At 40.3% G+C, this 20,917-nt stretch overlaps 1 pseudogene; it reads right to left on the bottom strand.

The window, feature by feature from the left end:
* Positions 1 to 17,149: 17,149 nt before the first annotated feature.
* On the bottom strand, positions 17,150 to 18,410 carry LOC136227048 (plasmodesmata-located protein 2-like; annotated as a pseudogene).
* Positions 18,411 to 20,917: the final 2,507 nt, after the last annotated feature.

The raw sequence follows: 20,917 nt of genomic DNA, 5'->3' as shown, positions 1-20,917 counted from the left end.
TAATGAAATACTTGTTTGTTTATTATTTATTAAAACATATTTTAACTTTTACATATATTTTTTTTATTATCTTTTCGTCAAGATGCCATAAATTGTCAGGACCGGCCCTACCCATTTATTAATAACATTGCACACTATGACAAGAAACAGAAAGCAACAAAGGAAGTAACAAAAAATTTGAATATTTACCAATTAAGATTCAATTAAGTGCTTAAAGATCTCAAATTGCTTAAATTATAGATCATAATTTCAAATTTTGATTTACGTAGTAAACCTTAATTAAAAGAAAATTCACCTAAAAAGTGTATGATGCCTTCCGAATAATCAGATTATATATATATATATATATATATATATATTATTGATCTTTTATAATTAATTTAATAGTTTAACTAAAAGAATGTTAGAGCAAGTTTAATACAAATTTACAAACTTTGTGTTTGCACCATAAATAATTTTTGGCTTTGAATTATTTTTAATATATTAATTGGCTACGCTTAAGTATATTTTTCCAAAGTGGACATCAGGGGAAACTTGAAGTAAACTTAGGGGAACCAATAGCCAATTAATATTTTAACGTGTATTTTTGAGCCAATCGAAAAGCAGGAAAAATAGAAAGTGTGAAAATCAATTTCATCGTGGAACTCAAAGTGGAGCGGTTACTCAATGTGGTGGAGAACGTGGATTAGTGGAAAGAAGCAGGAAGTTACCTCCAACGTCTATTAAAGGAAGAAATCACGATGGAAAAAGCCCGATCAACAACTCAACACAACTACCCAAAACTCTAGCAAATTATCTCTAGACTTCAGCATTTTTACAATTCTCGATTGTTTCCTTAGATTTAATTTTCAAGTGCAAAGTTCATTCAAGCTTCCAGTACATTTTTATTTTATTTGTTGTTCAACCATTTCTGTAAGGTCGGTATCGTTTTGATAATCGAATCTTAGGAATTTTACGGTCTCTTTATTCCATACAATCGTTTTGATAATTAGAAGTTAGCAAGCGCACTCAATTTCACTCCATAGTTTGATAATACTATAATTATCTGGCACGCCCGTAATTTCCCACGAAAGAGCCAAACAAATATTGGCACGCCCAGTGGGACACAATCACAATGCCGCCGAAGAAAGGTGATAAGAGAAACAAAGATCCTGTAGTTGCCAGTTCCGAAGAAGAAGAGGTCATGACAATAGGCAATGTTCCACAGATGGTGGGACGAATCGAAGGGGAAAAGGTTGCTAACCCCAGAGGAGAATCATGGATCTCTATAGAGATCCAAAATTCACCATTCTTGGAGGAGCGTTTCAGTTCCATCGAGAAGAATATGGAAGCTCTACGGAGCGATATGGATTCGAAGATGGATAAAATACTCCAGAAGCTATCAGAACCAAGGGTAATCAAGAATGGAGAAAACCATGTTCCTCAAGGTTTCCCAGAGTCCAACGAGAGACGTGGGGTGTCCGGCGCTGAGAAGTATCAAATTCCACCCTTGAGGGATGAAGTTGTCTTGCAGAAGGCAGCTAGTTCAGCAGGCCGATAAAATACTGGTAAGTCACCTGTTTCTCAATATTTTAGAAACACTAATCCTACCTCCCACACAACTTCATATCATGAGGAGGCAGGAGGCCACCATATCACTGGGGACATGGGGGGCAACTATTGAGGCAATGGAAGGAACATTAGATTTCTTCATATGCCTTACGGTCACCATCAGAATGGCATGCCTCAACAAGTTCCAGCATTCAATATGGAGGCTGTGAGAGAAGTTGTCCAAGAGCTGTATGGGCTTGGCCTTCGTCAAGTTGGCCGTCCTGAGTTCCACAAGCCTTACCCTTATGCGATTGACATGGAGAATCCTTACCCAAGGGGATACAGAGTACCTGACTTCTCCCTATTCTTTGGGGAAGATGGCTTGTCGACTTTGGAGCACGTAGCAAGGTTCACGATCCAATGTGGGGAACTTGCCACCTAGCCTAACTTCAACCATCTCAAGTTGAGGCTCTTCCCAAATTCTCTGATGGGACCAGCCTTCACTTGGTATGCTACTCTCCATAGGGACTCCATCCACGGTTGGCAAGATATGGAGAGGCAGTTTCACACTCAATTCTTCCGAGCAGAGCCAGAAGTATGTGTTGCAGAACTTTCTAGGCTTACTCAAAAGGGAGGTGAAAGAGCAGACCATTTCATTTCTCGTTTCAAAAAGATGAGGAACATATGCAATGTCTATCTCCCGAAGGTGGAATACGTGAAGATGGCCCAGAGGGGACTTGACATCGAGCTGAGGAAGAAGTTCCAAGGAATGGAGTTCAGAGACTTTTATGAGTTAGCTGCCAAGGTGATAGAGTACGAAGATCTATTGAGGGAAGAGAGTCATAGAAAGAAGAGTTCCATGGGAACTTATTGCCAAGAAATATACCATGAGGTTGCAGTGGTAGATCTTAAAAGTACAGGGACTCATGTTTGCCCCTTACTACACTCCACCGGAGGACATGATGCAGCAAAAAAATCTTTCAATGATAAACCTCCGCAATTCATCTTTGATGTGTCCAAGAGTGATGCTCTTTTTGACTTTCTCTTAAAGGAGAAGTTTATTACTTTGCCTGCAGATCATAAATTGCCAACAAAAGAGGAAACCAAAGGGAAGGCATATTGCAAGTATCATGATTCCTAGAATCATGCAACCAACAATTGTTGGGGATTCAAGAATGCAGTTCAGGAAAGAATCAACAAGGGAACTCTTAAGTTCCCAGATAAGAAAGAAGCAATGTTGGTTGATGAAGATCCTTTTCCACCGGTGGTGACTATGAACATGGTGGAAGTAGATATGCGAGATGTCCGCAACCGGAAGAAAGAAGACCTTCGTTTGAGACTTACAGAGTCCAAGAAGGAGAAAGGCAGAAGTTACCATACTTGGATCCCTAAGGAGTATCTCAGAGGTCCTGATGAACTCAAAGCTAACATCAGGGAGCAAGGGGGTCAGAAGTCAAAAATTCGAGTAGAAGTGAAGAGCATCGGGGGGAATCATTATGAAAGAAGATTTCAGACTGAGAGGAATCAAAAACCTCTAGGAAGTGAATTTCACCGAGAGAAGTATTCCCCAACTGCCAATCAAAGGAGACCTCGTTTTGTGGTGCCTCAAGCAGAAACTTCTGGTAAGTGGCATGTGGTACGCCATAAAAAGTTCCCCCAACCTCTTACAAGAACACAGAAGAGAAGGATGCAACGTAAGAGGGCAGCTATTGAAAGACACCATGATGAGAAAGATGAAGTAGGGGAACCGTTGGAAAAAGAAGAAGTGAAAGCTGATGAGACAGAACCAATAGTTTCAGAGGAGGAGCCAGAGGAAATCACTCAAAATGTGCGAATAGGTGACATGGTGATACCTATCAAATGTGCAACAGCATCAGTGATATTGCCAGCAGATTTCCTAGGAAATTCAAGGGATCATCATGCTGAAGAGGGGAATAGTTCACCTATTCCTGAGAAGAGAGATTCATTCACCAGTGGGGTCTCAATTCAATCGAGTGGCCTAGGAGAACCAAAAAGAGTGGTTTTTGAGAAACCTGCAGATAGCATGACCAAACATATCAGGCCTCTTTACATCAAGGCACATCTAAATGGCAAGCCAGTATCAAAAGTGCTGATCGATAATGGCTCTGCAGTGAATATCATGCCATTTAGGACGATGAAGACCTTGGGGAAGTCAATAGAAGATCTAATCGCCACAGAGGTTATGGTGTCAGCTTTCACAGGGGAAACCACCAAAACCTTAGGAGTTCTACCAGTAGATATTACTGTGGAAAGCAACACATCTATGGCAGCATTCTTCCGAGTTGATTCAACAGCAAACTATCAAATCTTCCTAGGGAGAGACTGGATTCATGCCAATTGGTGTGTGCCGTCCTCACTCCATCAATTCTTGCTTTTTTGGAAAGGAAATGAAGTAGAAGTTGTCTGGGCAGATGGGAAACCATTTACAACTCAAGCTGATTCCGTGGAGACAAGGTACTATGATGGAGCTGTGGGTCCAATAGAGTTCAGAGGTGAAAGCAAGAGAGGAGGACCCAAAAGTATCACCTGGAAGAAGCAATGTCAGAACAAAGAGAAAGCTATCCTCCAACCATCAGCCATCGTTCCATCCAAAGCTTGGGGAGCGTTGGGAGAACCGATCATCGAAGAAATCGATGATTAGTAAGCATAATGAGAAAGAAATAGTAGTAGCTGCCGCTGCCATAGAAAAAGCCCAAGTGCAGCAAGTGTTGGAGGAATTGCAGAAGGAAGAAGGTCTGGAGGCCCTGGGTGCTGAATTAATCTATGAAGAAGAGCCTCTAGAAGAAGAAAGTGAAAACGTCATCCAGATAGATGAGTTGAAACCAGCTCCTTCACCACTAGAGGATGATAGATCATTAGCCAGAGATCCATTGGAGGAAGTGAACTTGGGAACTTCTGAGAACACAAGATGTACATACATCAGTAGTCTTTTGGATCCACACATCAAAAAGAGACTCATTGCATTGTTGCAAGAGTACAAGGATTGCTTTGCGTGGGAGTATCATAAGATGCCTGGACTTAGTAGAAAGTTGGTGGAGCATCGTCTGCCAATGAAGCCAGAATTCAAATCTTATAAACAACCTCCCAGAAGAATGTCCAAAGAGGTAGAATTGAAGGTGAAGGAAGATATTGAAAAGTTACTGAAAGCTGGATTCATAAGACCCATCAGGTATGCTCAATGGTTATCTAATGTTGTACCGGTGGTAAAGAAGAATGGCAAGCTACAAGTTTGTGTGGACTTCAGAGACCTTAATACAGCAACTCCGAAGGATGTGTATGTGATGCTCATGGCAGACATGTTGGTGGATGCAGTAGCTAACAATGAGCTTTTATCTTTTTTAGATTGTGTGGCAGGATATAATCAAATTGCCATTGCTGAAGAAGATACTTCAAAGACCGCCTTTCGATGTCCAGGTGCTATTGGGACATTTGAGTGGCTGGGCATGCCTTTTGGATTGAAGAATGCAGGTGCTACCTACCAAAAAGCCATGAATGCTATTTTCCATGATATGATTGGAAAAAATCTTGAGGTTTACATTGATGACATCGTCATAAAGTCCAAAAAAGAAATAGAGCACATAGATCACTTGAGATGTCGTTTTCAAAGGATGATGGAGCATCAACTGAAACTTAATCCCCTCAAGTCTGCGTTTGGGTGAAAGTTGGAAACTTCCTCGGGTTCCTGGTGCACCAAAGAGGCGTGGAGATAGATCAGAACAAAGCCAAGGCGATCATGGAGTCCAACTCCCCTCAAACAAAAAAGGAGCTTCAGCGGTTCTTGGGGCAAGTGAATTATCTCAGGAGGTTCATCTCTAACTTGGCTGGAAAATCTAAGACATTTTCTGATTTGATGTGGTTAAAGAAGGAAGATGAATTCAAATGGGAGGAACACCATCAGCAAGCCTTCCAGAGTATCAAAGAGTATCTATGCAAACCTCCTGTACTTATGCCGCCAAGGCCAGGTGTACCTCTGAAACTTTATCTATCTGCCGCTCATGATTCCATTGGATGCTTGTTAGCACAAAATAATTCCAAAGGATATGAGCAGGCAATATATTATTTGAGTAGATTCTTGAATGCAACTGAGGTAAAATATTCACCAATCGAGAAACTCTGTCTTACATTGTATTTTGCTTGTACCAAACTGCGGCATTATATGATTGGGGCAAGGGTGTTGGTGGTATCTCAGACTGACTTGATCAAGTACATGTTGAATAAGCCGCTCACAACCGGGAGGATTGGAAAGTGGTCGCTGGCTTTGGCAGAGTTTACTCTGGTGTACTATCCTCAAAAATCAGTGAAGGGGCAAGCACTTGCAGATTTCCTTGCAGATCACCCTTGTCTTGATGTGAAGGATGAAATAGATCAAGATCTACCAATCTTCAGTGTTGAAAAATCTCGTTGGATTTTGAAATTTGATGGATCTAGCACCGAGACATCTGCAGGAGCAGGAGTAGTCATTATATCCCCTATGGGAACCAAAACAACAATGTCTTTCAACTTGGATTTCAAATGTACAAACAATTAGGCTGAATATGAAGCTGCGGTCATTGGCCTAGAGATCTTTAGGGAGTTAGGAGCAGATGAAGTCTTGATCCAAGGGGATTCCCAACTCGTGCTGAGGCAACTATCAGGAGAATACAAATGCACTAGCCTCAACTTGGCTCCATATTATACAGCCGTTGTTCAACTACTGCAGGAATTCAATGACTTCTCCTTTCTTCATGTTCCAAGAGAGATGAACTGGGAGGCTAATGAGCTAGCTCAAATAGCCTCTGGTTTGAAAATGTCAGAAGAACTCACCCATAAGTTGATAATGATCAAGAAGCACAGACATCCTTCCATCATGGAGAGGGGAATTCAAGTGCAGACATTCAATACAGATGTCAATCTAGCTAGTGACTAGAGGAGTCCCATCAAGGAGTATTTGTCGAACCGAGGAAGACGAGTACCTTATTCCCTCAAGATTAGAGCATTGAACTTCTTATTGATGGAAGGTGACTTGTACCGCAAAAATGTAGATGGACTTTTGCTGAAATGCTTAGGATTTCCAGACAGCATGGAAGTTATGAAACAAGTCCACGAAGGAGTATGTGGAGCTCACCAGGCAGGCATCAAGATGAAATGGCTCATAAGGAGACATGGATACTTCTGGCCATCTATGCTGAAGGATTGTATGTCTTATGCAAAAGGATGCCGCCAATGTCAAAGATATGGGCAGATTCAAAGAGTTCCTACAGATGAGATGTACGCAGTTGTCAAACCATGGCCCTTCAGAGGATGGGCAATTGATTTGATAGGGAAAATTTATCCTGCATCATTAAAAGGGCACAACTTTATGATCGTGGCAACAGACTACTTCACAAAATGGGTAGAGGCTTTACCAATGAAGAAAGTGGACCAGAGAGATGTTGTGAAGTTCATCAAGGAGAACATCATTCACAGGTACGGGATCCCTCAGTCAATTACCACAGACCAAGGAACCATGTTCACCGGAGATGACATGAAGGACTTCATGGAAGATTACGGAATCAAGTTGTTGCACTCTACTCCTCATTATCCACAAGCTAATGGTCAAGCTGAGGCCTCCAACAAAGTTCTCATCAACATCCTTGAAAAGATGATCGAAGATAACCCTAGGGAATGGCACGTCTTACTTTCAGAAACTTTATGGGCATACAGAACATCAAAAAGGAGTGCCACAGGCGTCAGTCCTTTCTCATTAACATATGGACATGATGTCGTGCTTCCTATGGAGGTAGTAGTGCCGCCCCTCAGAGTAGCCAGACAAAATGAACTCACTCCAGCAGAATACACAGAAGCTATGATGATGGAACTTGAAGGATCTGATGAAGCTAGAATACAAGCACTTGATCGAATGATCGCCCAGAAAAAGAATGTAACCAAAGCATACAATAAGAGAGTGAAGAAAAAGACCTTTGAAGAAGGAGACATGGTTTGGAAACTCATCTTACCAGTTGGGACTAAAGATAGAGCATATGGAAAATGGTCTCCAAATTGGGAAGGACCATTCAAAGTCTTCCAAGTTCTAAAAGGAAACTTTTATTGGTTAGCCAGCTTGCAAAGGGAGCCACATAAGAGGTTCATCAATGGAAAGTACCTCAAGAAATTTTATCCCACTCTTTGGGAACTGAGGGAGCATCAACCATAGGATATAGGCAATATATATTTGATGTAACGCAAAGCAATTTCACTTTGAAAATTGTAAAGCTGGCTTATAGCCGCTATTCTGTTTGTAATAAAATAGTAGCAGGCCTCAAGGCTGCAATTTATTCATCAAGCAATGTCTATCAAGTCTATCTAACAAATAAATCTCTCTGAGGAGAATTTACCTTTCCTGTGATGGAATCATGTTGATTTTCTCCATTGAATTGATTGGTTCAGGCTCTACTCCTTGGCAACGGCAAGCCCATCATCAGCGTAGGGATTGGTAGTGCACTGATGTCTACAACAGCTTCATTGACAAGTTCTATTTCTCCATTAAATTGATTGATTCAGCCTCTACTCCTTGGCACCAGCAAACCCGTCATCAGAATAATGGATTGGTAGTGCACTGATGTCCACAACAGCAACATCATTAACAACTTTGTTCATACTCCAATCCAACATGCAATTAGACTGAATGATGGAATCTTCATCAACAATAATTGGTAGTGCAACACGAACAACTTGGTAGCACTGTGATTAGAGGAAACCGATCAGTTAACTAAGAGGAAACCGATCAGTTAACTGATCCGGCCTCTAATCCTTCTCACCAGGAAACTTGTTGTCATGATAGGTACCGGTTGTGAACTTATGTTCAGAGGCCTCTACTTCTTGGCACCGACAAACCCTTCGTGGGGATAGGGACTGGTTATGGACTTACATTCAAGAGGTCTAATCCAACGCCGAATGATGGAAACTTTGTCAACAAGAGTTGGTGATGCACGTACAACTTGATAGCACCATTATTAAAGGACTCGATCAATGATTGATCCGTCCTCTAATTTTGGATACTAGCAAGCTTTCCTGTCACAATAGGGACTGTACATGTATATGTGATAATATACACAGCAGCCCCAGGGACGACTTCGTCAAAAATCACGATCACGATTCATCAAGATGCAACAGATAAAATCATTCTTTAATCTGCATATTATCAAAAGGAAAAGTACTGAGTATAACTCTTTACACCGAAAAAAAGGGGGAAATAATGCAACAAAGCCAAGTATCATGTTTCTTTTTGCTTGCCACTGAAGCTGAAAATCGAATGAAAGCCGATAATAAAGCAAAGTCGGGGATCTTTGGCCAAACATAATTGATTGCCGATGGTTTGAGTTTCTGCAACATGGTCCACCATCAAAAGCAAAATCACGGAGTCATCTTAAATTGGAAAAGAAAAGAAAGTGTACACAACACCTCCTTTTATCAGAAATAAGAAGATTCACAGCGGCAACAGAGAAACGAATGCGATCTTTACGGAAGATACAAAGCAACAAAGAGATGATCCACTGCCAAAGCATGAAATTTCAAAATACAAGAAAGCAATGGATCACTAGTATAGAAATGCTTACTTGTGTCGCACTTTTTCAGGTTGTTGTGTCGCACTATTGTGCGACACAACAGGGGTGCGACACAAGAACTTTGCATCGCTCTGGAGAGCGACACAAGCTACCCATTTGTTGTGTCGCACTTGTCACGCGCGCGATACAATAGAGCGATAACTCTTGTGACGCGCTTCTAGAGTGTGCGACACAACATATGATAATTCTTGTGACGCGCTCCAAGAGTGCGCGACACAAGCTCCCCGATTAATCTGGTACACTATGTATCGCTCCTTCCTCATGTGCGACGCAAAATATTGATATTTTAAAAAAAAAATTATAAAATTTTCCAGCATCTAGCATAAAATTTTATAATCAAAATTGAAAATAATAAAATAAATAAAAATTTGGATTGAAGAGAGCTATGATAGCATAAAAATTCTACACACGAGGAAAATTTAAACAAAAACATAAGGAAAAGTTCTACACACGAGGAAAATTTAAACAGAGGCAACACAAAAAACCTGCTCAAAATAAATATTAAAAATAAGAAAGCACTCTTAGAAATGTCTATTGTCAAAAGTTCACTACACAAACCATCAAAAGTTGAATTATAATTATTTCATATTAGTTAAACATGCTTAAAACACTTAAAATAGCTAATAAGGCATTCTGAATGTTATACATTATCTGATGCGAATAAGGTATTGGTACCTAATAATGCTAGGCTTATCAAATGTAACAACCAATTTTCTCTTGTATGGTTTGATGGTTTTTGCATGTCCACCACAAGGAACAAGAAAATTAATACATGTGATCCTAGGATGTTAAGTTGTCTCCTAATGAAAGATAATAGGAATATAATTTGACTCTTTCTGAACTATGCGATTAACAGTCTGTTTGGATAAGGTGAAGGAAACTACTATATTGCAAGAAAAGATCAATCCTTAGTGCTGATGCTGATGAACTAATATAGGACACCCATCTAAAAGAGATAGGTAATTCTTAGTGGAATCACAATTTCATTAATGGCAACTAGAGTCATAGGCATGATAACTTCCTCTAAGAGCATTTCAATTCATCCCATTATCTAATGTAAGTACCTGAATTTATTAAAGAAGTCAATCATCAGCTTAAATTAGGTCAAACAGATGCTTGCTGCAACTGTTTAGGTGTATAGCTGTATAAGATCCTCACATGTTGGTTCTGCAAGGGGGGAATCATCGAATCAGGTAAATGTTCGGGGAAGAAAGGGTGTTCCTCTGGATTCCCATAATGACCCATCTAATTTGAAAATAAAGAGAGATCATGCATCTTTACAAAATCACTTTTTATGATAGTCCACAATTTTCTGTTATAGACGACTTACCTTTGCATGTAATTATTTCTGTTTCTCGCACAATGAACTCTAATAAAGAGTCATTAAAACCGTCCATAGAGAGCACATCAGCATCATATGTGTCTTTGTTATAGGAGTACCAAGCTCTCATCAAAAGGTTATGTATTATGTAATCCTCTTGCAGAATCAAATGAATGCCTTATATCTTCAAGGCTCAAGCTCTGAAAATCAGCCACCTGATTCTTGGAACATCTACATGTAAAGGAGACAGAAGGTTAAGAGTTAGCCAAATAATGCCTGAAAGTCGAAAGCTATGAATATTGAATGAGGTAAAGTCTCAATAACTTTGATTTCTCATTAAAGGAATACATAGGTACTAATTACATATTTAATCTATTGCTAGGTGTGCTCAACAAGTAAAAAGTACTAAAAGGACAAAGACAAATTTTTCAATCCTAGCCGTTGATCAATAAGCCTTGTGATGGATGGCTGTGATTGATTCGGGCTTAGGTTCACATGAGGTGTGGTGCATTCTATTAGCATGGGCTGCTTCTAGAATACTCTTGTTGGAAAAGGTCTGAAATACCCTTGGAATACCAAAGGGTTACGTAAAGACTTAAAGCCTTCTTTAATTATTTGTACTTGATAGGATTCTTTCTTTTGGACTCTTCAGTTTCTTCTTCTTCTTGCTTTCGTCTTCTTCATTTGCAAAATCTGTAGATTTTGCCCTATATTAGCCTCCCTCAAACTGGGCGTGCGAAAGCTGGACTGGTGCTGTAAGGATTTCGCAAGCCAAGTTTGGAAATGAGGAAGCATAGATGAGGCGAGTGTTGAGGTTTTGTAAACAAATCGACGAGTTGTAGAGCCGAGGGAATGGGCATCAAGCGGATGAGGCCGGACTGGACGCGTTCACGAATCACATGACAGTCAATGTCGATGTGTTTGGTCCGTTCATAGAAGACGGGGTTCTGAGCAATATGCATGGCGGAGGTGTTGTCGCAGAAGAGGAGAGAAGAAGCCATCGGAGGGAGTTTGAGATCGCGGAGGAGATTGATGATCCAGTGGAGTTCACAAGATGCGGAGGCCATAGCTCGGTATTCAGCCTCGGAAGAAGAACGGGAGACGGTGCTCTGTTTCTTAGAACGCCATGACACGACGGCGAAGCCGAGGAAGACGAGGTAGCCGGTAATGGATTTACGAGTGACGGGGCAAGTAGCCCAATCGGAGTCCGAGAAGGCCTGTAGAGTGAGATCTGTGCATGCAGGGAAGAAGAGACCCTAACCGATCATCCCTTTAAGGTAACGCAGGACCCTGTGAACTTTATGCATGTCATCCGTAGTGGGTTGGGTAAGGGATTGGGAAAGATGATTTACTATGTAGGAAATATCAGGGCGAGTATGTGTGAGGTAGAGTAGTTTTCCGATTATCTGCCGGTATAAAGTGATATTGTTAATAGGGGTGGGGGGTACGGTGGGTTTTTGGTGAGGTAAGGCTGGGGAAGAGGCAGGTTTGCTGTCTAGAAAGTGTGTGTCTTGAAGTAGTTCTAAGACGTACTTCCTTTGTGACATGTGCAGGCCTTCTTTGGTTCGGGAGAACTCAAAACCCAAGAACAAATGCAGAGCACCAAGAGCTTTGATACTAAAGGAGCTGTCGAGGTGCTGTTTAGCAAGGGAGATGGTCAAGAAATCGTCTCCGGCAAGGATGACATCATCTACATAGATGAGCAGGACGGTGGTGTGGGAGTCTCGGATGAGAACAAAGAGGGAAGGGTCTGCCGCGGATGGGAGAAACCCCATTTGTTGAACTGTACTGGTGAGCTTGGCGTTCCATTGACGGCCAGCCTGTCGAAGTCCATAGAGAGATTTGCGGAGCTTGCAAACAAGCGGAGGAGTGGACTTGGGGAGCCCCGGAGGCAGAGACATGTAGACATCTTCATGAAGGTCACCGTGCAGGTAAGCATTATTGATGTCGAGTTGGTGGATATGCCAATTTTTGGCAATGGCTAGAGTTAACAAGATTCTGATAGTGGTGAACTTTGCAACAGGTGCAAAGGTGGTGGTGAAGTCGACCCCTTCCTGCTGTGCATATCCCTTTACAATGAGCCGAGCTTTGAAACGAGCAATGCTACCGTCAGCCTTATGCTTGAGCTTGTACACCCATCGGCACCCAATAGGTCGTTTGCCTGTAGGTAAGGGGACTAAGTCCCATGTGTGGTTTGCTTCGAGGGCTAATAGCTCGGTATTCATGGCTTGTGTCCAATTGGGGTCTGACTGGGCTTCTTTATATGATGCAGGTTCTCGGTGACAGGCTACGTTGATGAGGAAGGCTTGTTTTGTGGGTGAAAAGTTGGAGTAGGAAAGGTGTTTAGACAGGGAGTGAGGCGAGTTGGTGAGGCAGGGCAAAGTGGATCCTGCTGCTAAGGCTAAATGATAGTCTTAGAGGTAAGTAGGTATCCTTTTGGTTCTGATGGGTCTTCCTGGTGTTGATGTGGTTGTGGGTATTGGGTCTTCATTATCACTGTCAGTGCCAGCCTGTGTTGCATCCACATTTTGCATGTCATGTTGTATGTCTGGTATGCTATCTTGTGTTGCAATTGTCTGTGTGTTGAGTTGAGGGTCTTCATCATCGTCAATAAGTGATGAATGCAAAATATCTAGATTATCTTCAGTGTAGAATGCGTTTGCCTGTATTACTTGATAGGATTGAAACATTTGTCTTTGTCTGAAAAGGGAAAATGTTGTTCAAAGAAAGTAACATTCCTGGAAAAGAAAACCACGTTAGTAGTTAAGTTCAAAAGTTTGTATCCTTTGATGCCATGTGAATACCCTAAGAAAACGCATTTCACAGCCCTGTCCGTGAATTTTGTTTTATTTCTGTCAAGGGTGGTAGCATAAGCTAAGCACCCGAAAACTTTGAGGTTGTCAAGGATGCTAGCCTCCCCGTAGAGGCGTTCATAGGGCGTTTGTTTTTGTACTGGTGTTGAGGGAAGCCTGTTTATTAAGTACACTGCATGACTGTCTGCTTCAGGCCAGTAGAGTCTAGGCATTGAGCTTTGAAACATGATGGCACGAGTGGTGTTCATGATATCTAAGTGCTTGCGTTCGACTCTACCATTTTGCTGTGGTGTCTCCGGGCACGAGGTCTGGTGTATGATCCTATTGGTTGCATAGAATTGTCTCATGAGAAATTCAGGGCCATTGTCTGAGCGTATAATCTTAACTTGCTTATTGAATTGTCTGTTGACGTAGCTGCAAAAATGCTGTAATGTGGTGCTTGTGTCAGCCTTGGTATCCATTAATGAAATCCAAGTATACCTGCTATAGTCGTCAAGGATAGTTAGGAAATAGTGTTTATTTGAGTATGATTCCCTAACCGGTCCCCAAATGTCAACGTGAATGAGATCAAAAACACCGTTAGCTATGCTATTACTTAGTGGAAAAGACGCCTTTTTCTGTTTAGCTCGTTGACAAATGTCACAAGGTGCATTTTTGATTGAATGGAAATCATTACAGGATAGATGTAGGCCCTTTAAACGCTCATAAGAGGGGTGCCCAAAACGCAAATGCCATACATTGGCTTTAACAGAAAAAACAGAGTGTTCATCAACTATGCTAGGGATAGGATGTTCTAAGTAATAGAGGCCATCATGCTCCTTAGCCCAGCCAATCCTCTTCCATTTTTGAATATCCTGTATCATACATGTGGACCCAGTTATAAGCATACACATTTGACTAGTGGCAAGCAATTTACTAGTGGATATCAAGTTGTAGTCGAAATTAGGGATGCACAGTGCGTGATGTAAAACAAGCTCAGGACTCAACACTACGGTGCCCACGTATTCAGCTTTAACTCTGTCTCCATTAGGTAGGTTCACCCAACAATTGTCAATCTTGGAGTGTGTCATATAGAACTTAACATTGCATACTATGTGGTCTGTGGCTCCGGTGTCTATTATCCAGTAAGGGCGTGTAAACTTACTAGGTAAAGTGTTGAGAGTCATACTAGAGTGCTCTGCCTTGGCAAAGGTATTGACACTGCTGCTGGTGGCTGTGGACTTGCCTGAGCCGTTTGGTGGTAATAATGCCATCAATGTCTGATACTGGTCTTTGGTCAAGGAGAAGGATTCTAAGCTGGTCTGTCTGTTATCTTCGTCGCCCGAGTCACCATGCTCTCTGTGTTGGTTGGTTGTTGAGTTTGCCTTAGGCTGTGTGATTCTGGAATTACTTCCTTTGCTTCGGTTGCCATAACTTGGGGGGTACCCATGTTTTTTGAAACAAATATCTTCAGTATGACCTGTATTGCCGCAGAAAGTATATAGTGATGAATTTTTGTTGTTATTTTTGCGATTTCCATACCTTGCATTGTTGCGATTGTTGTTTTGTCTGCCTTGAGTATTTGTGAATCCCGCGAATGGAGTACTCTCACTTCCCTCTCCGTGTTTCACAGGCGCAAGGCCTATCTGTCGTTCGTGTTGGATGGAAAAAGCATACTTTGTTGAGCGAAGGGAGTGGCTCCATGAGGAGGATTTGAGAACAGACAGTGGAGTATGATTCGTTCAGTCCTTGCAGGAAAGTGATCACCTGGTCTGCATCTTGTTGGTCACGCAAGATTTTGAATGCACCGCAGCTGCAAACGGCACGACAGGTACATTGAGGCATAGGCCGCAAGTTGAGAAGTTCATCATAGAGTATTTTTAGATTTGTGTAGTAGTCCATAACGTTGCCGTTTCCTTGTTTCAGGCTGTGGATCTCACGCCGGAGTTCCAGGATTCGCAATGAATCCGCTTGAGCGAAGCGTTCCTTAAAATCTGCCCAGATCTGATCCGCCTTGTCCAACCACATGATGCTGCGGGCTATGGAGGGAGAGATGGCATGGTGTATCCAAGATATGACCATATTGTTGCATCTCTCCCACTGATTGTACATGGTGTCGTCTAAAGCAGGGGCCTTGATGGTTCCATCAACGAAGGTGGACTTGTTCTTCGACATGAGTGCTACCTTGACGGCCCGTGACCATTGGTGGTAGTTAGGGCCAGTGAGAACTTGCGAGACAAGGGAGAGGGTAGGAGTCTCATTTGGGGGCAAGTGATAAGGGCTACTAGAGGTGATGATGGGGGCAGCCATTAAAGCTTACTTGAAGCAGAATTTCAGAGTTGTTCTGATACCATATGAATATTCAATAAGAATATTGAATGAGGTAAAGTCTCAATAACTTTGATTTCTCATTAAAGGAATACATAGGTACTAATTACATATTTAATCTATTGCTAGGTGTGCTCAACAAGTAAAAAGTACTACAAGGACAAAGAAAAATGTTTCAATCCTAGCCGTTGATCAATAAGCCTTTTGATGGATGGCTGTGATTGATTCGGGCTTAGGTTCACATGAGGTGTGGTGCATTCTATTAGCATGGGCTGCTTCTAGAATACTCTTGTGGGAAAAGGTCTGAAATACCCTTGGAATACCAAAGGGTTACGTAAAGACTTAAAGCCTTCTTTAATTATTTGTACTTGATAGGATTCTTTCTTTTGGACTCTTCAGTTTCTTCTTCTTCTTGCTTTCGTCTTCTTCATTTGCAAAATCTGTAGATTTTGCCCTGTATTAAAAGCCACACAATAGAATTATGGACATTTAATTATTCACCTCATTGATGAATAAGGACCACATATTCAAAACTAGTCAAGTATGATCAAGAAAAGGTTTTTCAACAAGTCAAATATCTATATTTGGAATAATATGTATATATGGTTTAGCAATTAGTCATTGTCAATGACCAAAATTAATTGAAGTCAGACTAAGAAAGCAACTCCACAATATAAAGAGCAAAGCTGCTGAACCCAGCTTGAAATATGAAGAAACACAAATACAATTGACATATTGAAAACTATCTATGTGTTTCTGTATGCCATAGTTCTGTTGAAACTAGAAAATTGAAAAAGCAATGGCAGAGTCAAAACTGAGTTGTTTACAGAGCAATATAAGGGAGGCACGAGGCCGGGGTTCATATGTGCACCAATCACATTCATTACGTGAAGGAAATGAACTAAATTCACGGTCAGTCATAATATCAATATGACAAGTTCTCCCATGAAGTGTCTCCATTAAGAACTTGTATGGAATGCCTCAAGTGTACACAGGATTTTAGTACAATACATTCGTCATCCTAAAATATAACACGAACATCTAATCTTTATTTTAGAGAAAGCAGGAAAATCTACTTCTGATATGAACAACTAAATTTCACAACCATACTCTTCTTACATCCAAGTGTTCTAGGCATCAAGGAAACCTGAAGAGTTCAGTTGTATGTACGTGTGTGTTATACTCTGTGCATGTGCAACTAGCACTAAAACTGTATGGAAATTGATCCAAATTTACTGAACATTGTTGCGTAAATATAGAAATTGAAGCCACTGAAACTTAATGCATGTTTGGGAAGACCCACAGACCAAGAAACAAGGCAATATACCCCTCCAACCAGGAGATGTACAACAGAAACAAAACTGAAGAAAGAGCAGACTAGCAATTATGAGATAAAGTAATAAATTTCAAAAGCACCAGGAATGACCATAGTGCAGTATACAATAGATTATGTACTAATAAGATGAATCCATAATTGATCTAAAAGGAGAAAATCCACATACTATGGATATGGGAAATAATTGTAGACTTTTTTATTGGGTATGTTGAAGATGACATTTAAGAAGTACCTGTACAGGAAACACAAACCAATCAGTTATTCCTTAAATCAAATACAAGGCAGAGGTTAATGGATTTTTAGCATCTGCTAGGGTGGTAGATTAGCCTCAAAATTGGATCTGCAAACAAAATGATAATATTTGCCTGCAACTCAAATGTATAGAAGAAGAAATATGTAACCAGTGCAGGAAATCTCTCGCCAAAGATTTTAGAAGGCTCTACATGTCTGCACCCGCAAATTCAAATTATAACACATATATAGCACTGATATCACATCTTTAAAAACAACGCTTAAAGGGTGAAAATTCAGCTTCAATTTCAAGTCTGAGGAGGTTAATTAATAAGTCACTTTAAGTAATAGTCCATCGTAAGTAAGTTCACGAGACTAATGAAGTATCTACGGAGGCTAATCGGATAATCTGAATAAGATATGATACCATGTATTAAGCCTAAAACATTTAAAAAAACAAAAAAAAGATTACATCCAATCTGATTAGCATACCATCATGTTTCTTCATCAAACCTCTTGCAAAGAGCAAGCAAATAATCAAGAATCCAACTTCAGCTGCACCTCCTAATATAATAGAAAAGGAAAAACAAATTTAAATGTTTTAATTCCATATTTTTAATTCCAACTTCAGCTGCACCTGTATTCTGCCCTGTCCCTACATCACACCAAATTTAATTCCATATTAATTCCACATTACTTAAACACAAACAATAGAAAAATGATTACTTTTTTTATATTCAATTTGGCCAATCAATCTCTATTGACAGAAAGAAAGTGACCAACAGATTTAATTCAATTTCCCAATAAAACTTGCCAGTCATCAAACAAATCAACAAAAGTTTATCTATGGAAAAGGAAAAACAACTCCTTCAAGATTTACCTGAAGAAGAAGATGAATGAGAAGATGATGAGGATGATGATCTTCTAGGGACCCCATTTGGATAATAATTGTAACGAATAAAGCACTTATGCAGATAGATTTGGCCAGAAATAGAGTTACCAGATTCAACCTGAGCTCTTTGCACAGCACTTTTAACACATTCACCACAATCTGAATCCCCAACATCACCTTCACACTGCCCCAAAACATACACAGCTTGATAGCTAGTAGTATAAAATCCATGCCCACTAACGACACCGTTTTACAACACAGAGAAAGCAGTATCCCTCCTCTCCTCAAACCCACTTCCTGCTATATTGGTAGCTCCACAAGTGTTGAACAACATTTCCATACCTGAAACTTGAGTAAACCCAGCATCAGCAGCCATTATTTTTCCATTTTTTTTCTTTTAAATTCAGAAAAGAATATGCAAGTCTTACCCTTCGGCATCAGCAGCCGCAGCCTTAACAATCGGAAAGTCAAGAGAACTCCGTCACCGAATCGGTTGACTCAAGCCAGCGATTCTCAAGAGATTACCGGAGAAAAGAACCGGCGAAACATAAATTGGAAGTTCCGACAACGATAAGGAAGCCAATCGCATGATTTGAGCGGCAAGAAGTGATCGAGGTTTGAGTGAAACCTGAAAGCTCATGGACGAAAGCTTCAAAGAGAGAGATGGGAGAAAAAAAGGCGGCCGGACTTCCGAAAGCCATGGACGAGAGCTTGAAAGCTCTTGATTGATTCATGATGTGGAAGGATGAGGAGGAAGAGAAGAGTCTCGAATGAAACAGGAGGCTGGGGTCTGCCAAATGATCCCTAACCTAATTAAGAATATATGATAGGCTTTTTATTCTTTTAATCCCCCTTATTTTGTTTATTCAGGTTTAATCCCTGCTAACCCCTTCCCGTTTTATGATTTAGTCTCCGATTGATTTATATACTTAGGAATCTGAACTTGTTTACCTTGTCTCCTGTCAATTAGACGCCTCAATGTTTTAATCATGTACCTAATTATTTGAATTAAGCTTAATTAGGTCGTTCCAAATAGTAGTTCGTATTAGTTGTGTCGCGCTTTTAAAAAGGAGCGACACAAAGATAACATACTCCTTGTGTCGCTTTTATAAAAGCGTGTCACAAAGATAACACACTTCTTGTGTCGCTTTGGTAAAGGCGCGTCACAAGCTTGTTCTTGTGTCACACTGTAAGACACGCGATACAAGAAGTAACTCGTTTGTGACACACGCTCTTCAAGCATGACATAAGTGATGACACATAATACTTAGTTGTGTCGCGTTTATAGAACGCGCGACACTAGTTACTCTGTTGTGTCGCTTTATCTTCAAGCGCGACACAAGAGGTGCGACACAAGTGAGCATTAAAAGAGAGCACAAAAAGAAAGAAAAGAAAAGAAAGGGACATGTGGTCCTTTACCGTCAAATTCCACTACTCAGTGAAATCGATTTCAAGATCTTCTAGCTTGAAAGAAGACGACCAGTGTGAAGGCTTACAAGCACTGTGGAGATGAGCTCCATTCTTCCGGCATCAAACATCAGCCTTCTTTTCCATTTGTTAATTCGGCGATTGAACTTGCACAAAGACGCTTTGTCAAGAAGCAGCAATCCAAGTCCAACAGACGGAACAACGTCGATGATTTTTGAAGACAGAATCTGGAAATACAACATCATCAGTATTAAAAAAAAAAGAACATGATAACAGAGAGTTCAATGTTGTAAACTTAGAATGAGGGGAGATGACCCTCTTCGAGAAGAACTTTGTTGCAAAACATGTTATCAAATATAAACTCTCAGTACAGATGATTCTTCAGGACAGATTTCCCTCAAACTTTTTCTCTGCCTCCTTTTTCTTTTTCATCACATCATTCAACGAAGTCCCTGATTCAGACCCGCCATCTCTGCTGTAGCTGAAAATTTGAGGTTTCAGCAACGGCCATCATCCTCATTCGGCTCCAGTTCGATCAAACGGTTTACAACTTCAATTGCTTCTACAAGTTTTCAGGATTTGATCCTTACCTCCATGAGGGTTCTTAAAGCTGTAAAAGGGGTAGCAATCGGTGCGGCAATTGCAGACTTAATTTGGAGATGGAAGAAGAATAAAAGCAGCAGCAGTGAGAGCGAGGCAGGTGGATCAAACTTCATGTTGAAGCTCTCAAGGTAAGGTAAGTAAACAAAACTCAATTCTCTACTGCACCGCTTTCTCTTCAATGAGTTGCTATTGAAAATATTTAATTATTTTCAAGTTGGTTTTTTATGCGGTATATAGAGTTTGTGTTTATTAAGGTTTCTTTTGCATTATGGTTTTCTAGTCCATTTAAAACTTTATGGATAATGGGGTAAATAGGATATTCAATGAGTTGAGAATAGGTAAAATGACAAATTTGGATAAGTTAAGGGGTGAGAAATACCATTTTTATGGAGTTAAAGGGGGTAAATAGGACATTCGATGAGTTGGAGGGGTAAAATGATCAATTTGGACAAGTTGAGGGGGCTGGAGAAGCATTAAGCCTATCTTTAATTGATGAATAAGCAAACAATAAGAAAAACACAAGGAATGAAACCTTACAAAAATCATAAAAGCATTAAAACTACTACAAAAAGCAAAAATAACCATAAAATGTATTAAAAATAAAAATTTTAAGGATTTTTTTATACTTTGACAAATGTTGAAATGACGATTAAGAATAGATACAGTTGATTTGATAATTCCAATTTAATCAATTGAAAATTTAGCTATTTTATTAAAATTTGAAAATATTTCCAAATTAAAAAGAAGAAACGTTTGGGCTTGATGATTTGTAATTATTATGATCGAAGAGGCACAATAATTTTCAAATTTCAGGGGACTCAAGAGACGCATACATTGTATTCCATCTTCTTC

This window comes from Euphorbia lathyris, chromosome 4 (assembly GCF_963576675.1).
Source record: "Euphorbia lathyris chromosome 4, ddEupLath1.1, whole genome shotgun sequence".
NCBI classification, from domain to species: Eukaryota; Viridiplantae; Streptophyta; class Magnoliopsida; order Malpighiales; family Euphorbiaceae; genus Euphorbia; species Euphorbia lathyris.
Note: the sequence above shows the minus strand (reverse complement) of the source record. Positions and strands in the feature narration are given on the sequence as shown.